Source organism: Homalodisca vitripennis, chromosome 7 (assembly GCF_021130785.1).
Source record: "Homalodisca vitripennis isolate AUS2020 chromosome 7, UT_GWSS_2.1, whole genome shotgun sequence".
NCBI lineage: Eukaryota > Metazoa > Arthropoda > Insecta > Hemiptera > Cicadellidae > Homalodisca > Homalodisca vitripennis.
In genome coordinates, this window is record NC_060213.1 from 20324288 (window position 1) to 20345054 (window position 20767).

Genomic DNA, 20767 nt, shown 5'->3' on the forward strand with positions numbered 1-20767 from the left:
TTTAACTTAAGTGTAAGTAAGTGATTCATACTTAAATGAAGTTCAAGCAATTAATTGTGAAAAAGTTAGTTCAGGGCTACTGGAAAAGTTTAACTCGAAAGCTGCCTAATAACAGTTTAGCTGTTTCCTGAAACAACTTTATTAATAGAAGGCTTAAAGTATTGATTAGTTCCTGACCCAATACATAAAAGTAAAAGGCTCTTGGCAAACTCCTACAACTGGTGTAGAAGGTAAAAGTTTAATGGTGATTGGAATTTTTTGTAGAAAGACTTTCATGTTTTATAAAGTATCTTTATTGAACTTTAAAACAGCGTTACTTAAACCAGTCAAATAATATCAACCTAATTATTAACAGTTTTACATTAATATTTAACAACGACTTGAGTATGAACATTATAAATGTTAAACCAATTCTAATTTATAAGTAGTGAAAATTCATTTCATTTCCATTATACTATATATTTTTATAATTATTTTCGTCTGATATTAAGAAACAGTAATACAAATTTTAGTACAAATGATATTTACTCCAAATAATATTTTGTCTCCCTATTATAGAATATATTTCTAACAGTAATTTTAGCACGTTCCTTTTAGCTTTCATAAGACTGATCGTATTGTATTACTTAATACTAATCAATATTTAAGCTTATCCAGCATAATATTTAGTTTAATAAGTGACTAATAATACTATGAATTGAAATTTGGTATAACATATATCTACAAACCTAAATTAAATCATTATCCTGCGCTTCTACAAAAATGATGAAGTACGGAAAACAAAATATTGTCAATATCGCTGACACGCTACTGTAATTAAAAAAATACTTCGTACAAAGCGAGTTTACTAAGGCCCGGAAATAGAAGATAAACCAGGCGCCAAGTAGTTGAGTCGTAACGTAGACCTTCAATATGTGAATCCCTCAGCATTCCTTTCGTTAAGTGAAATGAAGCTGTTTTATTACGCGTCTAGTTTTATCGTACATTCCCTTTACTTACGAAATGTTGCACGCAACACTTATCTAAATACTGCCCATGACTAGCTTAAGTATTAGCAATGGCACTAAATCTTAAAATGTAAATGTATAAAATTGTATCTTTAAAGGATATTATAATATTCTATTATCTTTTAAACAATCGAAAATAATCAAGCAGGTTTTTTCGAAACTGATGCTGTAATACGCAAATATTACCATTCGGACTATTACAATGGAAGTTAAAACTGAGTACACGTTAAGTGTAATTACAGTCTAGTTAATCAGTCTTTGCCATAAATCTTAAATATGGTCTGCTTATTGACCATAAACTCAGATGTTACTAAGAAGATTCCAGACTCATTGTAACTCAAATTGCAATCAAAGTGAAATAGCGATCGCGGACCTTGCACCCGCCTCGTTTAGACAGTTGGCAGCATTGTTGAGAGTGGAGTCCGAGACATTTGTTCATGTGCTCATTACATTGTCATTATTTAAAAATTGTCTTAAATTCACAAAATGGAGTTCTTGGGGTAATTCATTATTTACTAAACCTTTTTTATAATGGAACTACTGCGTTTCATGTATTTTCTTAAAATATGAAATTTTAACATGTGGCTTATTATCACATACATCCTACTTACGCCAACATTATAATAGATTAGAAAATTAAAGAAAATTTAGCTTTCATGAAAAGCCGTAAATAAATATGGAAACTAATTCATTTATTTCATTCTGAAATTGGTTATAATAATGCATACATAAAAAGCCGGAATTTAAAAATATGCATTAATATTAGAACATATTCCCATTATTTTTAGCATGTTATTGATGATATGATATGTTAAAGGATAACAGGATTCGAACATCAGCCATCGTTATAGGTTAACAAATGTATAACACTGCGTTCCAAAGATTAAAATCTAACCTCTTCGTCAGATGTGACGACAATTAATGCATAAAAGCTATAATGTGTGGCAATGGACAGTCTCTTAAGAAAAGAAAGGAAAGAGAAGTGAACATACCAGAGAACAGCTTCAAATCCAGAGGTGAGAAAATCAATCCAGATGTTCTCACTGCACAAAAGAAGTCAAGAGCAAAACACACGCCACAATAGCACAACCGAAGGTGTAACACTGGCAGTAGGTTATAAATTATGTAACACATGACGATGGAAAATATCCGAAATGCTATTACTCTTTCAAAACATCCATCTTTAATTATGTGGTGACTGCCCACCACATATATCAGACGCCGAATCAACGGTTAGGACCGGTCTTTCTGATGAGCCGCGTGCTGATGGAGGACCGGTGGTCTGATAAGAGAGTCTAGATTGAGTGACGGAAGAGCGAAGACGTCTGATCGGCGAGTGGCGGTGACGGGAGATTTTACTTACCTGTCGCAAGTCTTAGTTAAATTATTTGTTTGTGGTATTGTGTGTTACACTATGGATTGATTTAATAATCAAGGGGGGGGGGGTTAGGTGCCGGAAAATTATAGGGGGTAATTGTAAATTCTAAATTGTTAGTATGTTGGGGCGGGTTTTGTCGTGATGGGAGGTCGGCGTGGGGTTGGTGTTGATATGTGTAAATTATCTTGGCGGTTAATAAATTGTTTTACTATTTTACTTTTACTGATTCGTCTTTAAATTATAACTTTAAATACTTATTAAAGCTGGCAGGAGGATATTGTGTAATTAGGATTATGGTCGCTCCACAGCCTTCATTGTGCAGGCGGCTACAAGCCTAGTCCTGCACGGTGACACGTTGCTTCCAAAAACCCATACAACTCGTTACAATTAATAACAATCTTTAAACAATAATTTCTATTGAGACCGACCTAAATATTTTATGAAACGCTTTGTGATCTACAAATGAGTGAGGGATTCTAAATTTTAATAAATATTTATGTAAACAGAATTTATTGAACATCTAGAACATCTAAATTACTGTTTTCAATAATGCGTTATATGTATAACTCTACAGAATTATAACTTTGAACTCAGCACCAATCCCAGTTTGCTGATGTGGCGGTCTGAAGGTGTTTGCATAAATTAACCCCCTAACTTGATAACCAAATTGGATTCCTTTGACTTCCTCAACCCTCCTAGAGGCCTAAACATTTTTATGTCTTATAAAAATATTTCTCAGAACTTCTTTCTTCAATATAGATGAATTCGTCTCAAATTATATTACATTATGCTTATTTAGCTGAAATAAGAAATTCAGAAGTATATTATATCGATTTTTTATTTGTAGACATGTGCATGTAATATTTCAATGATAAATAAATACTCCCAAAATAATTATTTACTCTGTTATCGAGAATTATATGCTATCTGATAAGAATGTGTTACGATACTTTTTGTTCAACAATGTACAATTTTATTTGACTTACATGACATTGATCTCCGTAGGAAAACAAGAAAAGTGATCTAAATATCTATCTAAAGAAAGTGTCATTCTTAACATAACTTATGTCCCAAGTATATCATAATTTTGTCAACGCATGAAATACAGCGGTTGTCACAGGAAAATGACAATTATAAACCATATTAGTTTGTAGCCTCTAAGACACACAGTTCTATTCATTCTTAATAATAAAGTCTCCCTGATATAATGCATTACATTATATTATATTATAATAAAATGTAATAAATTTACTAATTTATTATTGAATATTTATTACTTGCAGGCCCACTGTGCAATAAACGATATCCGTTTTGTTTATTAACGTGTATCCATTTTTTTTGTTAACAAAAAAATCTTGAATCGTTACATTTCTGAATGCCTAAATATGTTAATACATAAAATCTCAAATTAAGGTTCAGTTTCTTTAAATAAAGTATATTTTACCGTTGAACTAAATTAATCTAATTATATTCAAAAATATAAAGTGATAAATATCAAATTATTAACTGTTCAATCAGAATCCAACCTTAATGAAGTTAAACGAGCAACAATACCTGTATCCTAATGGGTCCCTACAAACGATAAAGTTAAATGTCACTTACCGTTTATAACACACACATCTGTAGTGGGTTATTATGTAACATACAAAGGAAAAAGAGAGCTGAACACCCGTCGTATCAGTTAAGATGACATATTTCAGTAAACAATTTAATTAGGCTATGATTTTTCAGAAAAAGAGCTCTACGAATGTCAAATCTTTCTGGGAATTGCGCATCACGAGAGCAATATAAAGGTAAAGTGAAGAGTTTATTAAAAGTCCAATAAAGGTATCCAGAATTATAGAATCTCGTTCACTTTGTAAGCATTTCAAATGGTAGATCGTTTATATGCCAAAAATAAGGACATCCAAGGACGAAATACCCGACAAGATAATGACTTCTACCTACCAACTCACCGGATAAATCTGTTTGAGAAAAAGCCTGGATAAGCTGGTGCAAGACTCTTAAATTTACTTCCTACAGAGCTAAAAATACTAAACATATCTGCAACATCGGCTCATAGACAAATCTATCAGCTGCATCAGCGAGTTTGAGTTAGATACTCGCTCGAGTTAGACAAGAGGTGTGGGGAATTCCACCTCGATACCAAAAAATACTAATTAGAATATCTATTTAGTTGAGAAATTTAAAGGAAATGATATTAACGTGTTACAGGATCCGTGTGTAATCCAATTCTTAGCAATACATTTCCTTTCTATTTATTTTCTATGATTAAAACCACCAATAGTGTTTGCAGGTGCTTGACCCTATGCGGAAGCAGTTTTATTTTATAAAATAATGACTCGTCTAAAACAAATTAGTTCTAAGGGTTTTTAGGTAGGTTCGTGGGAACAACTTTCGTAGTACCTTCCGTATAGTATTTGTGGAACCTTCCACCTTTGGTTTATTCTGCTGCAACGAATACACCATAGGATGACCAGTGATTTAGAGAAAAGATATATGTATATATAATGTATAATAAAGAGAAATGGTGCTTCTGTTTTGAAAGTATTGGAACCTAGACATTGGAAAGGAAGCATTCATGGTTATGAATAAGCATAGGGTTAATGCTATGTATAAAAATGTAATTATTAAGTTTAATGAGAGCAGAGAGTGAGTCAGCAACTCACGTAAGGCATACCAGTATATTTCTATAATTTGGGTGGTATATTTAATTATTTTTATAAACCCTAAAAAGTTAAGTTGTACGTTACTAATTTACATCCCCTTATATCTCAGTATGAGCACATGTTAACTTATCGGCTGTACTCGTATATTAGTCTCATAAACTTTTTTCAGTATCTGTAGTATAAAACTCAATAATTATATATAAAAACTGTTACCAGTTCTGTCTTCTTGATATAAATTTACCTTTTGTGTAATATATAATATATAATAAACGTGTATGAAACAATCACTCTTCAAAAAAGATAAAAGTTTTCCCAGTTTTTTTACAGGTAAGTACTAAATGGTAAAGTGCTCGAAATGTACGGAAATTTTAAAGAAAATTACATATACATTTTAGTCAATATATTAATTCCAGCTAAAGTATAAGACTGAAAACTATATTTAGAATAAAACAGTCGTTTGTTTCAACTACCATAGAGGAGATTAATTCGTTATTATATATCAATAAATAACACAATGTTGATAGATTGATATTCCGTCTTTGACTGACCTACATGTTACATACGTGTGTAAATCAAATAATTTAAAGTGACGATCAGGTCTTGTGTAGCCCAGTACACGATGTTTACACTAAAATATGCAGCTCTAGCGGTGTGTAGTGTGCACAACTGCTGAGCTATGTTTCAACCATTTGGCATGGCATCAACACTGCACTTGCTGTTGTATAACCCGATATACAATGTTCACACTAAAATATACAGCTCTAACATTGGCTGGCGGTGTGTAGTGTACATAACTTTACTGGTGAGCTATGTTTCAACCACTTGGCATGGCACCAACACTGCACTTGCTGTTGTATAACCCGATATACAATGTTCACACTAAAATATACAGCTCTAACATTGGCTGGCGGTGTGTAGTGTACATAACTGGTGAGCTATGTTTCAACCACTTGGCATGGCACCAACACTGCACCTGCTGTTGTATAACCCGATATACAATGTTCACACTAAAATAAACAGCTCTAACATTGGCTGGCGGTGTGTAGTGTACATAACTGGTGAGCTATGTTTCAACCACTTGGCATGGCACCAACACTGCACCTGCTGTTGTATAACCCGATATACAATGTTCACACTAAAATAAGCAGCTCTAACATTGGCTGGCGGTGTGTAGTGTACATAACTGGTGAGCTATGCATCAACCACCTGGCATGGCACCAACACTGCACCTGCTGTTGTGTGCTGGTTATGGTGTTTAAATGTTTTACAATTTTAACCTTGCTATTTATTTCACAAAACTCTTATTTTGATAGAGCCACAGTATCTATGAGAGAGGCTCTCGGTTCTTGCTCAGTTTCATAAACGTATCACAAGTAAGGATGGAGAGCTTCAATGTCGTAGAGTAAGGTTACAAGTCGGAAGGATAGCCTTTTCATACACTGGCCCTAAGCCTTTTAATAAACTACTCTTACAGATAAAAATAGTGTTTTCTGTTGATAATTTTAAAAGAAAGCTAAAATGATTAATTAAACAAAGCCTTAAAATGTTTTCCTGTGATTTGAGATAAGTTTATTTGAAATTAAATTAAAAAAATAATCTGCAGGTTTATCGGAAAACTCGATTCATGTTCATTCATAACTCTTTTTCGATGGATGAAAACCTAATAATTTGATGTAAAAAACCTAGAAATTTGTATTAACCGCCTTGCACTCAGTGATTCTGCTAGCTGTAAATTGCACGGACTATAATAAAAAATTAAATAATAAAGGAACTTTAAATCATTATTTATTGTTGATTTTATGACAAGTACCAACTTTTAAAATCAAACCGTGTACTCGTAAACATTGTTCTCCTCTGTAATTTTTTTTATTTTTTAGTATGAACGTTTTACTTTTTATATTATTTTAAAAAGGGAATTTCTTTGGTTAATGCACTAATGCACCCCCGACTGAGCTTATCTTAATAAACGGGGAAGAGTGCAATTATAAAAATAAAATTTTCTCAGTCATCCTTTACTGTATGATAATAACTCATACATCATTGACTTGAAATTCCCTGGGTATTTAGTCATTTTTAACATGGCGATTTAAAAAATAAAACTTTAACAATTACAAAACGCCACCATTTTGGAACTATGCTTCATTTTAAGACCAATACAGCCTGATCCTGAAATTAGAGACAACAGTAATTTCACAATAAATATAACAAAACTATATGACTTAAACTGTATTACTAGAGTTAGAAAAGGATAGTAAATCCGTACATACAGAAAAACAAAACATATACATATTTGAAAAATAATGTAGTATTTGATTCTGTAGTCTGGTAGTAGAAAGAGGACAAAGTCAAAGAATCACTGCAATAATACTGTGACAGTTTATGATCTGCCCTAGAAGATTTATGGCAAATGCTTTCTTGTTATTGGCTCTGCCAATATTTGTGCCTGTAGAGTATGATAGAATGTCTAGCAAAATATTTGAGTTTACATTCCATCAGCGGTGAGCCCTAGGGAAACATTCTCCACACATGGAATGCTAAATGTGTTTGGTTTCTGCCAATATACGTTACTAAATTTTCCAACATTTGCGAATTGTTTGACAGCATTATATTTAAATACTAGTAGTAACTTATCAAAAATGTAAAAAGCAATGATTTTTGCTTCTGAAGACGAAGAATGGAACCATTTGTATCTGAACTAATGAAATATACAACCTTCCATAGTTACTTTAATCAATAGCTACAGTTATTTCAGTAACATTTCACATATTTACGGCCAGAGTGGGGAGAATATTAAGTCATAGTGAAACCACATATGATGAAGTATGACGCATCCCTATAATAATTTTTATTCGGAAGTAAACTGCTTATGGTAGTGTTATTTCAGAGTTCATTGCAAAGACTTTCAATAGATGAGCAATATTTCCAATGGCACTTATTTCTGGTTTAGCGTGGGAAGAAGCATTATCTGTTTCGAATCAATTTTATTAAGCGCACACGATAGTAGAGTTTTGTTTCCAATATAAAAAAATATAAACGTACTCGGTCTGAGAAGCTTACTCTTGTCAAAAAGTGTCCACTTCCGGTGTAAGTTCTTCTCTAATAATGTCTGCATTATTGCCAAATACCTATTAGTATTTTTATATAATTTTGGCTGAACATTATTCATACTTCAAGGAAGTTTAAGTATTTGATTTATGTTAAAGTTAGTTTCTTAGTTCAGGGCTACTGGGCTACAATTAATTGTGAAAAAGTTAGTAAAAGACTTTTGGAAAATTTTAACTTGAAACTTTTCTAATAACAGTTTGGCTGTTTCCTGAAACAACTTTACTAAAATAAGACGTAAATTATTGATTAGTTCCTTATCCAATACATAAAAGTAAAAGAAAAAAAAAAAAAGAAAAGAAAGTAGAACTTTTTTTTATAAAAGTAAAAGACTATTGGCAAACTTCTGGAACTTGTGTGGAAGGTAAAACTTTAATGGTGGTAAGAATTTACGGTAGAAACAACTTCAAGTTTTATAAAGTATCTGTATTGAACTTGAAAACGTCATTGCTTTTATCAATCAAATAACATTACATTAATTATGAGCATCTTTACGTTAATATTTAACCCGCAACTTGGATATGAACATTATCAATCAGCCTTGTACCTCTGCTAATTTATGACTAGAAAAAATTCATTTCAGTTTTGTGTGTAATATCATGGAATGACAGCTAATATTATGTTACAAATTATTTTTACTCCAAACAATATTTTGTCTTGGTACTATTGATTATATTTTTAACACTAAACTTAACATATTCCTTATATTTTTGTAAATATTAATCGTGTTATATCAATTAACACCAATTTAAGTCAACAATTATTCAAAATTAACCTTATACATGTTACCTAAGGACTTTCAATTTTAATTTCCATTACAAAGAATAAAAAAATGAGCAGCGGTTATTATGAAATAAAATAACCTTGCTGATGAAATCAGCACATACAGGGTGTAAAAAAAGTCCCGAACGATTACAGGTAAAGCAATAAAACTTGGTACATCATTTCTACTTTTTGAAATAACTACCATACTTTTGTCATGTCAGGGGGATGATCCGCAAGAAGTTAGAAGGAAATCTTAAATGAGAGCATAGGTCAAAATGACCCTTTTAGGTCGGATTTGCGGCATTGTACTCTACTAATAAACCTTTAATATGATTTACTACTCGACTTATGCTCTCATTTAAGATTTTCATCTAACTCCTTGCGGACCATCCCCTTGACATGACAAAACAATTTTGTATTTGAACAAAACAAATAAAAAAATGACTTATTTCATTAAGTATATTATAAGTAAAGTAATGATGTACCAAGTTTTATTGCTTTACCTGTAATCGTTCGGGAGTTACCAAGCCAGTGCTGAACTTTTTTACACCCTTTATTATAATTTAAATTAGTCTTAGTAAAAAACTGAGGAAAGTACATAAAAAGCGTGCATTTGGCTAGTAAATATGTTTAATCGGGCACAGTTTAAAGAAAAGTATATCTTAGTGAATTTTGCAAACATATTAAATAAGAATAGTATTTCTATAACATCTTATTCAATTTGAGAGGTTCAAAGTTTAGCGTTAGTGGTTTCATAACTTATCGAATGTATAACAAGCACAGTAAATAAACTACTCGGCTCACTGGGCTATGTGAACACAGGTAACACTAACCTCTCCAGCACTGAGTTCATTTACGGTTTCACAAGTCACGGCCGACTGCAGTATTCATGGCAATGTCAGTTCAGGGATTGTACCTCTCGCCTGATGTAATAAAACAGCTGAGGTTTGTGTTTTGTGTCACTCTGTGTAATTCTCCTTGTCCTGACATTGCAGATAAGTAGGAAGTTGGTTTTTTTTTCGTGCTGGGAAACAAATTAGTACTGAAGACATTCGTAATTGTACAATAATTAATTTAACAGTATTTTTTAACTTAATACTGATGATTTCTGTGGCTTGGTGCTGAAAAGGCCAATGTCCAAAATGTGCTATTTTCTGGTTAAGGTGCCATATAACATTTACTGACCTGTTCTACCTAGTGCAAAAACGGCCAATGTCCAATTACAAAAATAAAGAAGATTCAGACTCTATGTGGTCCAATGTCCATAATAGTTTCTTCCAGCCATTTTATTAAAGAAAGGCCAAAGTACACATTGGCCCAAGCATGGTTACCGAATCTTGATGCTAGAAAGGCCCAAGTCAACATTGGCCCTTTTACTTCTCTTTGAAGGTATTACCTCTTATACTCTTATGGAATGGACATTGGCCTTATCACAGCTGATACATTACAGTGTTTCCATTTCATTCATGCTTTCTTTCCACAAATATAATCATAGTAACCACTGCTCTGTTTATTATTGTTATTGAGTTTTAAAATGAATTAAAGAGGAAGAAAATTAGGTAAACATAGCGTTGTTGGAGTAAAACTCTCAAGGTAAGCATGTCATTTTCTATCTATTATACATTAATTATGTTTTGGTTTCTTTCAGGTTAGTGAGGTTATGAAATGTTAGGCTATAATCAACTTAGCCATAAAACACCCGATAAATATTATGTTTAAAGATTATTAACAGATTTACCTAGTAGGTATGTATAACTTTTTATTGGTTTCTTTGTGCTTTTCAGGTGAAATGAAAGGATATATTTTAAAATGCAGAGTTGGGTCTCCCTGTAACTCTGCATTTTATGGACACATATTCTTAATTGAAACTAGTTTTTGTAATACCAACTTTTGTTGTAATTTCAGATGAGATCAATGGACCCGTCGCTTGATCTTTAAATGAAGACAAGTGCAAGAGCCAGTCTACTCAGTTGGAACATAGAAACGACTATGTTGGAGATGAGAGTCCAGTTAGACTTGACTTTTTGGCGACCCTTTAGATCCATCATCAGATGAATATCAACCACCAGACGAAGATAATTGTTTCTAGTAGTGAAGACGAGACCATTAGTTAAAAGGAGAAAAACGACACAAGAAATCAAGTGTTGTAGTCATTCAACCACCTGTAAGTATGATAATTAGTGATAATACTCCAGGTCAAAATAATGACTGCTTGAATGTCATCAATGAAGCAATTTATGCTTCTAGCACTTCTGGGCGTAAAAGTAGAGGCCGAAAGAAAGTCGAAGGATGTTGGACCAGAAAGCGGATAAGAAACCCTAGTACTTGGAATCGCAATGTAAAAAAACATGAAAAATGAAGGACTGCAATACAATACTGAAAAGGGTAAAGTGGTTCATGCTAAATCTTTAAAAGATAGCTGTAATTGCAAGGCGTAAATGTTTTGAACAGTTTTACAGACATCGAAAGAAATGTCATCTTCTCCGATTACTATACATTGCCAAATGAAGCAAAAAAACCATTTCATTGCTGGCTCTATTGATGAAGTAAAAAAGCAACGAGAGAGATAAGAGAAGAAGATGGGTGTAGCAGTAGGCGTCAGTTTTATTCGCCACTACTTTCTTCATCTAGATGGAAAAAGAATTGAGGTATGTCAAAAGATGTACATGCAAACTCTTGATTTGACTCTGTAAAAGGTGAGAGTTATTGTGGAGAAGAAAGGATCTTCAACATCAGGTCTTTGTCTAGAAGACAACAGAGGAAAGCACGGAAACCATCCAAAACTATCTGAAGATGCTAAAAATGTGATTCGGGACCATATTAAATTGTTCCCAGCATATAAAGTCTCATTACTCTCACTCACATACACAAAAGAAATATCTCTCTCCAGACCTTTCGATATAAAAAAATGTACAGACTGTATTGTAAATATTGTACAGACAATAATATTTATACCAGAGAAAGATCATTTGTACAGAAAGAATTTTGTTGAAGAATTTAATTTGCATTTTAAAAATCCCAAAAATGATACTTGTGCAAAATGCGACAGATATGAGATGATTATAAAATCATCGGTAATAGAGGAAGAAAGAATAAATACATAGAAGTTAAAAGATGAACATTTAGAAATGGCTGATTCTGCTTATAACCAAAAGAAGATTGATAAAGACACATCAAAGACAAACTTTGACACTGTAGTGGTATCTTTTGTGACTTTAGAACAATGTTTACCGACACCTTGCCTTGTTAATGGTGTATGGTTTTGATAAACGACAACTATGGACCTATAATTTGACTTTATATGAGACCAGAACTAGACACACCCGAATCCGTCCAGACCTATGTGTTTTTTGTGGGATGAAACTGTAGCAATGCGTGGCAGCCCAGGAACTTGGATCGTGCATTTCAAATATGTAAAAAAGAGATTTTAGGAGATGACGTACAAGAGATAATCTTTTACAGTGATTGTTGCCCTGGCCAAACTAGAAAATCATTATGAGCTCAATATTTTTGCTTCTGATTAGGGGAACGACAAGCACGAAACAATCCTCTTGTGATCCACCATAAGTTTCTTGTACCGGGCCATACACACATGGAAGCTGACGGTGTGCATGCGCTCATTGAAAGATCTAGGAAAAGAACAGTAACTTGTTTAGAGATACCAAGGGACTGGTCCAATTTCATAAGATGTATTGAATGCACCCCAAAGATTGAAGTATTTCAGATGGAACAAACTGAATTTTTAAATTTCAAGTAATTGTTTTAAAACTGAAATTTGTGCACAGAAACCAAAATATTGATGGTGAAAGGGTGTACTGGGACTCTAATTCATTGGTTAAAAAGATGAGTACAACAAAGAAAATTCTTCCCAAATTTTGTACAAATGATCGTTTAAGGAATCTAAAGAGTTTCAAAGTGTTGGACATAAGTAGAAAAAAAAACGCTACGGCATACCCAAAGGTGTATGGTTGTCCCCCATCAAAAATACGCCAATTAATTTGTCAAAAGAAAAAGTAGAAGATCTTACATATTTAATGCCATATATTAGTACTAATAGCAAAACTGTACTACAGTGCTGTTTATTAATAGCCTATAGAGTAGTTCCGAGGTTGAAGATTTAAATCCATTTGAAAACTTTTCTGACGATGTTGGGGAAGAAAACTAAAATAGTGAAGGTGTATGAAACCATTTTGAATAACATTGTTATACTTTAGATAAGATTCATTCATATTCTAAGACATGCTTAGCTTATATTAAAAATGTTCAAAACAATATGTGTGAAAAACAATAAATATGACATGAATAGATCATTGATTTTTTATATACCTGAATTAATTTCCTTTGTGCTAATAACAAAATAGTTAATTTTCATCAGAAACTACTGTTATTGAGTAACTAAATTTAAACACACCATATAAAATTACAGGGCCAATCTCCACAAAATTTGTAACCATTTATAATTACCAAAATTAAGAAAAAAGGCCAATGTCCTAAACAAAAATGTTTAAAAAAATATTACAAACACTTAGTTATTATCAAAATATCAGTTATAAAACTAATATTAAGGTAGAAAAATTTCATTTAAATATATTTCAATTTGACTTCACAGTAAATGTTTGAACAAATGAAGAAATGCTGTGCAAGCCGTAGTGAAAAATCAGGGTTTTTGGACTTCGGCCTTTTTAGCACCAAGGCACAGATTTAAACCTTTAAAAAATGAACCAATACAATATTTAAAGTTTGTTATTGACTATATTAGGTTTGATTATGATAACAGGATCTCGGACATTTGCCAACGTTATATGTTACAAAAGGTATAACACAGTATAACAGTATCACACTTGCATCCGTGTAGGTGTGTGATGTGATTGTGTTTCTCGTACTCGTGACTTATGATTGGGTCTTGCATTTTCTGTACTAACAACGCCTGGACTAAACTCCAAGCAGCTTTTGGGTGTGTTTGGGCCCTTTTCTTTCCCTTCTTTTCTTCTTCCTGTTCTTTGTTTTTGTATGTACTAATACCTCCCCCACCTGACGAAGAGGATAGATTCCAATCCTGGAAACGTCGTGTTATACATTTCGTAACATACAACGATGTCAAATGTCCGAATTCCTATGTACCAATACATGTTATTTTGCTCTTACATTTTCGTGCGAAAGCAAAGAATAGCTTTAAAAGAACTCAGCATCGTAGTAAGGGAATTTCAGCCGCAGAATGTCAGGAATTGTTGGCATGTACAAATTACTTGAAGCCAACAGTTAAGTTGTAATAAAGCAAGGCCTGAGAGACGGTCAGACATTCTAACCCGGAGGCTTGTATGGGGGAGAGAACTCCTACTCCTGGCTTCCCTCTTCAGGACACCGAAATTTGCATTTCAAGGGTGTAATATTTGTGTTTGTTATGATGTAAGCATTTGTCTTTAGGGTAAGAGGTATTTTCCTTCATTTAGATCACATATAAATTAAAAACTCTTTTAATAAATTTATTAATTGATAATTTACCACCAACGATTTTTATTTTTTTAAATACCCAAATACTATATTTCTTCCCAACGGGTATTTTTCCTATTTTAATGTTATCTAATTTAAGATGGCTGTCTGATTTCGAACTTTCAATCTAATATGCAATTATCTGTTCGTAATTCAATGGATAATGACAATTCGAATATTTAGAAAAGAGTTAACGCATCGTCTGTAGTTGTATTCACCTTTATTTTCATTTTTATTGTCAAAACCTGTTTAAAGCCTCGTTAAACTGTGATACAAGAACAATTGAATAAAAGAAACTGATAGAATTATGTGGTTATAAAGAGATATTAAACTCTTGAGGACACTTTTGTAAAGATGCTGTTGTATGCCGGGTCATTGTTATGTATCATTCCCAGACTTGGTTCTGTGTCAATCCTATAATTGTAGAGAATTCAAATCAATTTCCTTTTTTGCACCATCACTTTGTGTGGGATCTTGTTCATTAGTAAAGGAGAATATTTAGCAATCCAGAGCTGTGCAAGCCGGTCCCTGAGAAATGACTAGGCTTCTTAAAAACCACCCCTGTAAGAGCTTCGATAAAAGCACAAATCAGCTTAGACTAGCCAAGAACCATTTACATACTATACGTGCTACATACGTAATGATAAATTAAAAATCGGAATAATGGATAATTGTACGCTTTTCAACTACTGAAACATCATGGAAACCTGATTTTCCGGACATTTTTCAAATTATACAGGCCACACGACAAACAAGTTGTGTCTCTAAACTCTATTCACAATATCTATAAAACATGCAATTTATAAAAACAAAGCACTAATTTTTAAAATCAAACTAAAGAATGCAGACACACAATGGTGAAAAATGAGGAAACAGGAGTGAACGTTAGTCCAGCTGAACATCTCAAAACCATATGGTGAATCCACATTGGTTTATTAAAAATCTCTAAGTTCATTTTTTAAATGGCAAACAGAGGCCTAATTTAGACAGATGATTGATTTTTCGCTAATTCATATATGACGCCTCGTCTTAAATAATCCTTAGCTTATACATGTCAGAATACTCTAGTACGTGTTGCATTTTAACCTAGATTTTAGTTGTGGGATAGGTTAGTGATGTACCTGAGAAAGAGATCAGATTGTAGATCTCGAAACGTAGTGTTACAGATTTTTTATCACTGAACCTTGGCAAAAGTCCAGGGAAAGCCTCTTCCTTAATAATCTCTCCAGTGTCAAAAGGTTTATAAACCAAGAATTTAAAAATATGTGTTCACCATTTTGGTTTACTTCTTACATCGTGTACTCAAAGAAATTCAGAGTGTTTATTTGTTTACAAAACAATTTACAGATTATAATTTTGTGTCCAATGAAATGAAATAATTAAACTTCCAGTATTATCGCCAACCGACATGTGATAATAACTACAATTAATCACAAGAAAGTAGCTCCGTAAATACCCCCAACATCATGGCAATAACAATAAATCGCTTATTCATAACTAAGCGAGAGAAATATTTATTAATATCAGGGAAGCTAGCTCCCGCATACATCGCACACCTTTGCCAGGATAAGTTATATGTTTGCACCGGTTGGTAGGCCTGATATATTACATCACACTGTTATTGCTTTAACAGAATCGGCTGAATCCGTGATTACATTAGGTTAAATTTGCTTTTATTTTTAAGCAATATTTATCCTAAATCATATACGATAACTGTTCTAGTTGTTGAGAAGTCGTTTTAGTTTTAATATATTATTGTTGTAGTAACACAATTACCTAATACATGTTGTGTAGATTGGTTCAGTTTTATATCGTATTAATATTTTATTTATTAGATTTACTTAATGCTATGCTTTGCAACAACTTTTGAATAAACAAAACATTATGCAGTAAACATAAATATTTTACAACAATATCGAGTATCGTTATTCCTAAGCGGAAAACATAAAACAGTTGTTTGGATTCCAATCTCAGGACCAGAGAATCGGCGATATTTTACGCGTAGTAGTGTTTAATCCTGATACATTTGCTCTTCTCCATTCATTTTCTAACTCAGTAATATATTACGTATATTTACAATATCTCATAAATGGTAACACAATATATTTTATCAATTTTTTAGAAAAACTTTTTAAAATAAAATGTCTGTTGTTTTCGACTAGACCCCTAATTATTAATTAACATAAAATAATGTTCGTTGGGTCATCACAGTTAACCTTATAGGTAAGTAAGTTAGCCACATAATTATTACTCTTATTTATCACAATTAACTTTGCATTGTCTTTTTCATTCACTCTATATATGAATAATATCCACATCCCCTGTAAAAATAAATGCTTGTATAAGTTTGTCACTATATTGGGCAAAAGCATTTTAAATTGACTGTTGTTTCTGATTTCACATTTTCATTCCGTTATATGAATTAACAGTGGCGTAACCAGGACGTAAATTTGGAGGGGGTTGAATGTGATTGAACTACAAACCCCACAGGGGAAAAATCTAAATTTAAATAAATTAGATAAGCTTAATTCAAAGTTAAAATTTTACTTTTGCGCTTAAATCAATCTGGAATGCTATTATATGAATATTTTATTAATATTTAGGGGAATTTTAGAGAGGTTATATTCCCCACACAGCCCTCTCAATAGTTACGCTACTGTAATGTACCACAATCCACAAGGTCTGTTTATAAATTTTTGTACTTCATGATTTTTTATACGTAATTATAAATAGTTACAATATTTTTGTTTCATACTGTATATTTTTCTTGGTTTAAACTCCGAATATGCTCCCAGTATTATAAAAAATTCCTTTGACACAAGATCAACTCAATTCAAGCTCTGGAATGTTCAGGACGATATTGGAAAAGTTCGAAGCTATTGAGGTCAAGCGAGAAGTTTAAGCTCTGATCTGTCGGTTTTAGAAATTTTGTTCTCTCGCTTTTCATTCATTTTAATCAATAACTTTCCAAAAATATGTTTGACAGTTTCCATAGTCAATCTTTTTATTACCTATGCTATGGTGAAAAGTATGCATAGAATCATACGATAATATATTATTCTTTAATTTACTTTGTCGATCTAACTATTATTACAATATTATTACTCAACTACTGGTATTTTGAGAACTTGTTAATTTTAATTATATTTTCACCATCCCTCGTTTCATTGTATCTCATCAAAGAACGGGTAACTATAAAAACAAAATATTTGGCAGAAAAAATAACACAAATACACCTACTGAGGATATTTTATTTACCTCAGTAAAAAATACTCCTTGCTTCACTATAGAATCAAGTTATCTCTATACCTTAAAAAGATTACACTCAGGCTCACACTTAATTCTCCATAGAGTACTGGGTTTCGAAAAATATTTTGTATTAATAAACCGTTTTCAATTTGAAAGAAAGTTTCAAAGTACAATATTTGATAGGGATGTAAAACCACTACCTTCTAAACACAGGGCGAATAAACTGTAAAATATTTACATTTTAAAAGAGGACAAAGTTGAAATATTAATTGGGGGATATGAAGATAGTTTCTTGAAACTTAATTTTGTTCGCCGTCTCCTAGGACTATCACTACTGTGTTCAGTGTTTTCTAACCTCAAATGTATTTTTCAGGGTCGTTCAACTAGATGTTAGGACGGACCCATTTGATCTGTGTAGCGCTTGTTATATTATAGTGCGCATTAGTGTTTCGTTTTAAAATTCGTGGTAACTAAGTTTTCTATTAATGGATGGATTACTCCAGAAACTTTGTGTCTGTTACTCCGCGTCCAGCATCCGTTAAGAAGCGTCAACACTCCGGCAAACTCGCGGATATCTCCGCCAAACAAGCGGCCTACCAGCGCCATGTCGAAACATTTCGAGGCTTCATCTTATTTTATTTTATTTTAAATTTCAACGGACATCTCCATTTTTACAGTTTTAAACAATAATTAAACAATAAAAGTAAACAACTACAGTGACAAATAGAGCAATAACGATTAATAAACTATTTAAGTGACGAAACGGATATAAACTATGAAAGACAATAACGTAATTAATTATTAGTGTACCGTGATTTGAACTATGGAAAACAACGAACAATAACAGCAATAAAATAGCACGAAACAATGAGAATAAAACCGTGAATAAACAAGAATAGACAAGAATTAACAAGACACAATATATAAATACACAGCAATGAGAGACGTACAGGTAAAGTATAAGAACGAGTGTCTTCCCTCATTGTGCAACTACTAGGCAGATAACTCATGCAGACCGGCGATCCTCCTCTTGAGCACTGGTATACTGTCCACAAAAAAGTCAACGATGTCGGCGAGGCTATTACCAGAACTCTGAAGTCGGTACATCGTATTGTTTGCTGCGTGGTTGGTGCGATGTTGCTGCGTGGTTGGTGCGATGTTGCTGCGTGGTTGGTGCGATGTTGCTGCCTAGCGAACATACTGTTCTACAACCAATACTGTTCTCACTGACCACGTTCTGAAGTCCTACATTATTAAGCCATAGCATAGTTATGCTGGAGTGCTGTATAACATGACCAAAGTTATAGCGGACTTCCAGGCGCGCTCATTAAATAGTGAGTACCTAGTAAAAACTACAACAGTCGAAAACGTTAGGCTCATCCATAGATACTTATCTGACCTGTCCCACTTTACACTAGGAGTCTTTCGGATACACAATTTACTAAAGTAGTTATATCTGGCATTCTGTATTATATCTCAGATGTTGAAGTACAGTAAGCTGTCACAGACTTAGATTACGTGGTAGGTGATGTATTGCAGCTGAGAATTACAATATTGGATATTTATTTTTTAGAAGTTATCCTGCACTATGGGAGAACAAGGAAGTATTTTATCAATAATATATTTAGAACGTTAAAGCGGTTTATCTGTTAATAAATTAAAAATTAAATTTAAAAAATTGTGGCGTGCAAAGTTTAGACTTCCTCACGTTTCACATAGACAGACTCTAATCTAAGGCTTGGACGTTCGGACTGGAAAACCTACCTATACCTGTTGCCTTATCGTGGGATACGATCTCTTCTAAAGTTTTAATATTGCAACTGGTAGTTGGCGTTTAAATACTTAAAACTATATAATAAGTGTCTATATAAAATACAAATTTTCTTAGAGAATAGTTTATTAAAAGCGAGCTATAACTAATTCACATTAAAGATATGTATTATTTTAGAAGCAGCATTAAAAATTAAATCCACGAATATTAATATTATTGATCGTTTAAGTTCTCATTTGTTAGATTCAATGCCTTAGTTCTGAGATTTTTGAACCTTTCAGTGTCGAAAACGAGAAAGAGGTCACGTAGTCTTATTATGGATTATTTACGTAATGTGAAATTGAATATGAATTAAAAAACTTTATATTAAAACTTTTATAGAAGTAAATCTACTATAGGGTTTATATAATTAAATTAAGGAATACCAGCACGTGTTTTATCCTATGATGAGATTGTGAGACCTTCAACCAGTTTTATGAAGCAGATATTTTACACTCGTAATCAACAGATAAATGTGTATTCTCAGATCATTATTGAGTTTACAGAGGTACCAACCTAAACAATGATTGCATGGATTGTCACATGAAAGGTGCACATGTGACTGTCATGTTAACGTGCAACACATGAACTGTCACAGTTCATGGCCGGGGAGAATCTGCAGTTTTTACGGGGATTTAATTAAGCCCAGTCCGGACTTCACGCTCGGCAGAGCCGCTTACGGTTTTGTTTCCTGCGTTTTTGTCCAACTCCAGTTTTTGCACTGTTAAAAGTCGCCGACATCTGTCACTTTAGAGATTACACAAGTATCCCCCCCCCACAGTCCATTGTTATATTAGGACATTCAATTTGAGTGTTGAATTTAGCTCCAGTTCACCTTCCTTTTATTTCAGCGTCTGGTATCTGACGTTGTCTCAGACTTTCCTGGAATCTGGAGTCATGTTCGTCTGAAGAGATCCAAAGAAAGTCGGCGACGAAGAAGCTCAAAACGAACCTTTACATCGTTTTGATATGAGATACACCTATAAAGTGGTGGTGGTAGTCTCATTGTATGAATAAGTGCACAATTGAGGGCTCTTCAATGTTTCCGGCACGATCTATAAGCACGGTGGAGCAACCGTGGAGTTTCCTACACATAACGCAGCTATGGTGGGAAGTGCTGATTCAATTTTAATGTGAAATTTGAAGAATAAAAAGAAGATGAACTGGAGCTAAATTCAACATGCAAATTTAATCAACCCTTGAAATGGGGAAAAAGTGTGGCTTCCTGTAAAAGGTAGTCAGTTTGTGGCCAAAGTTAGTATAAAGTAAATGTTCAAAATTATTCTTTCGGCTCAAT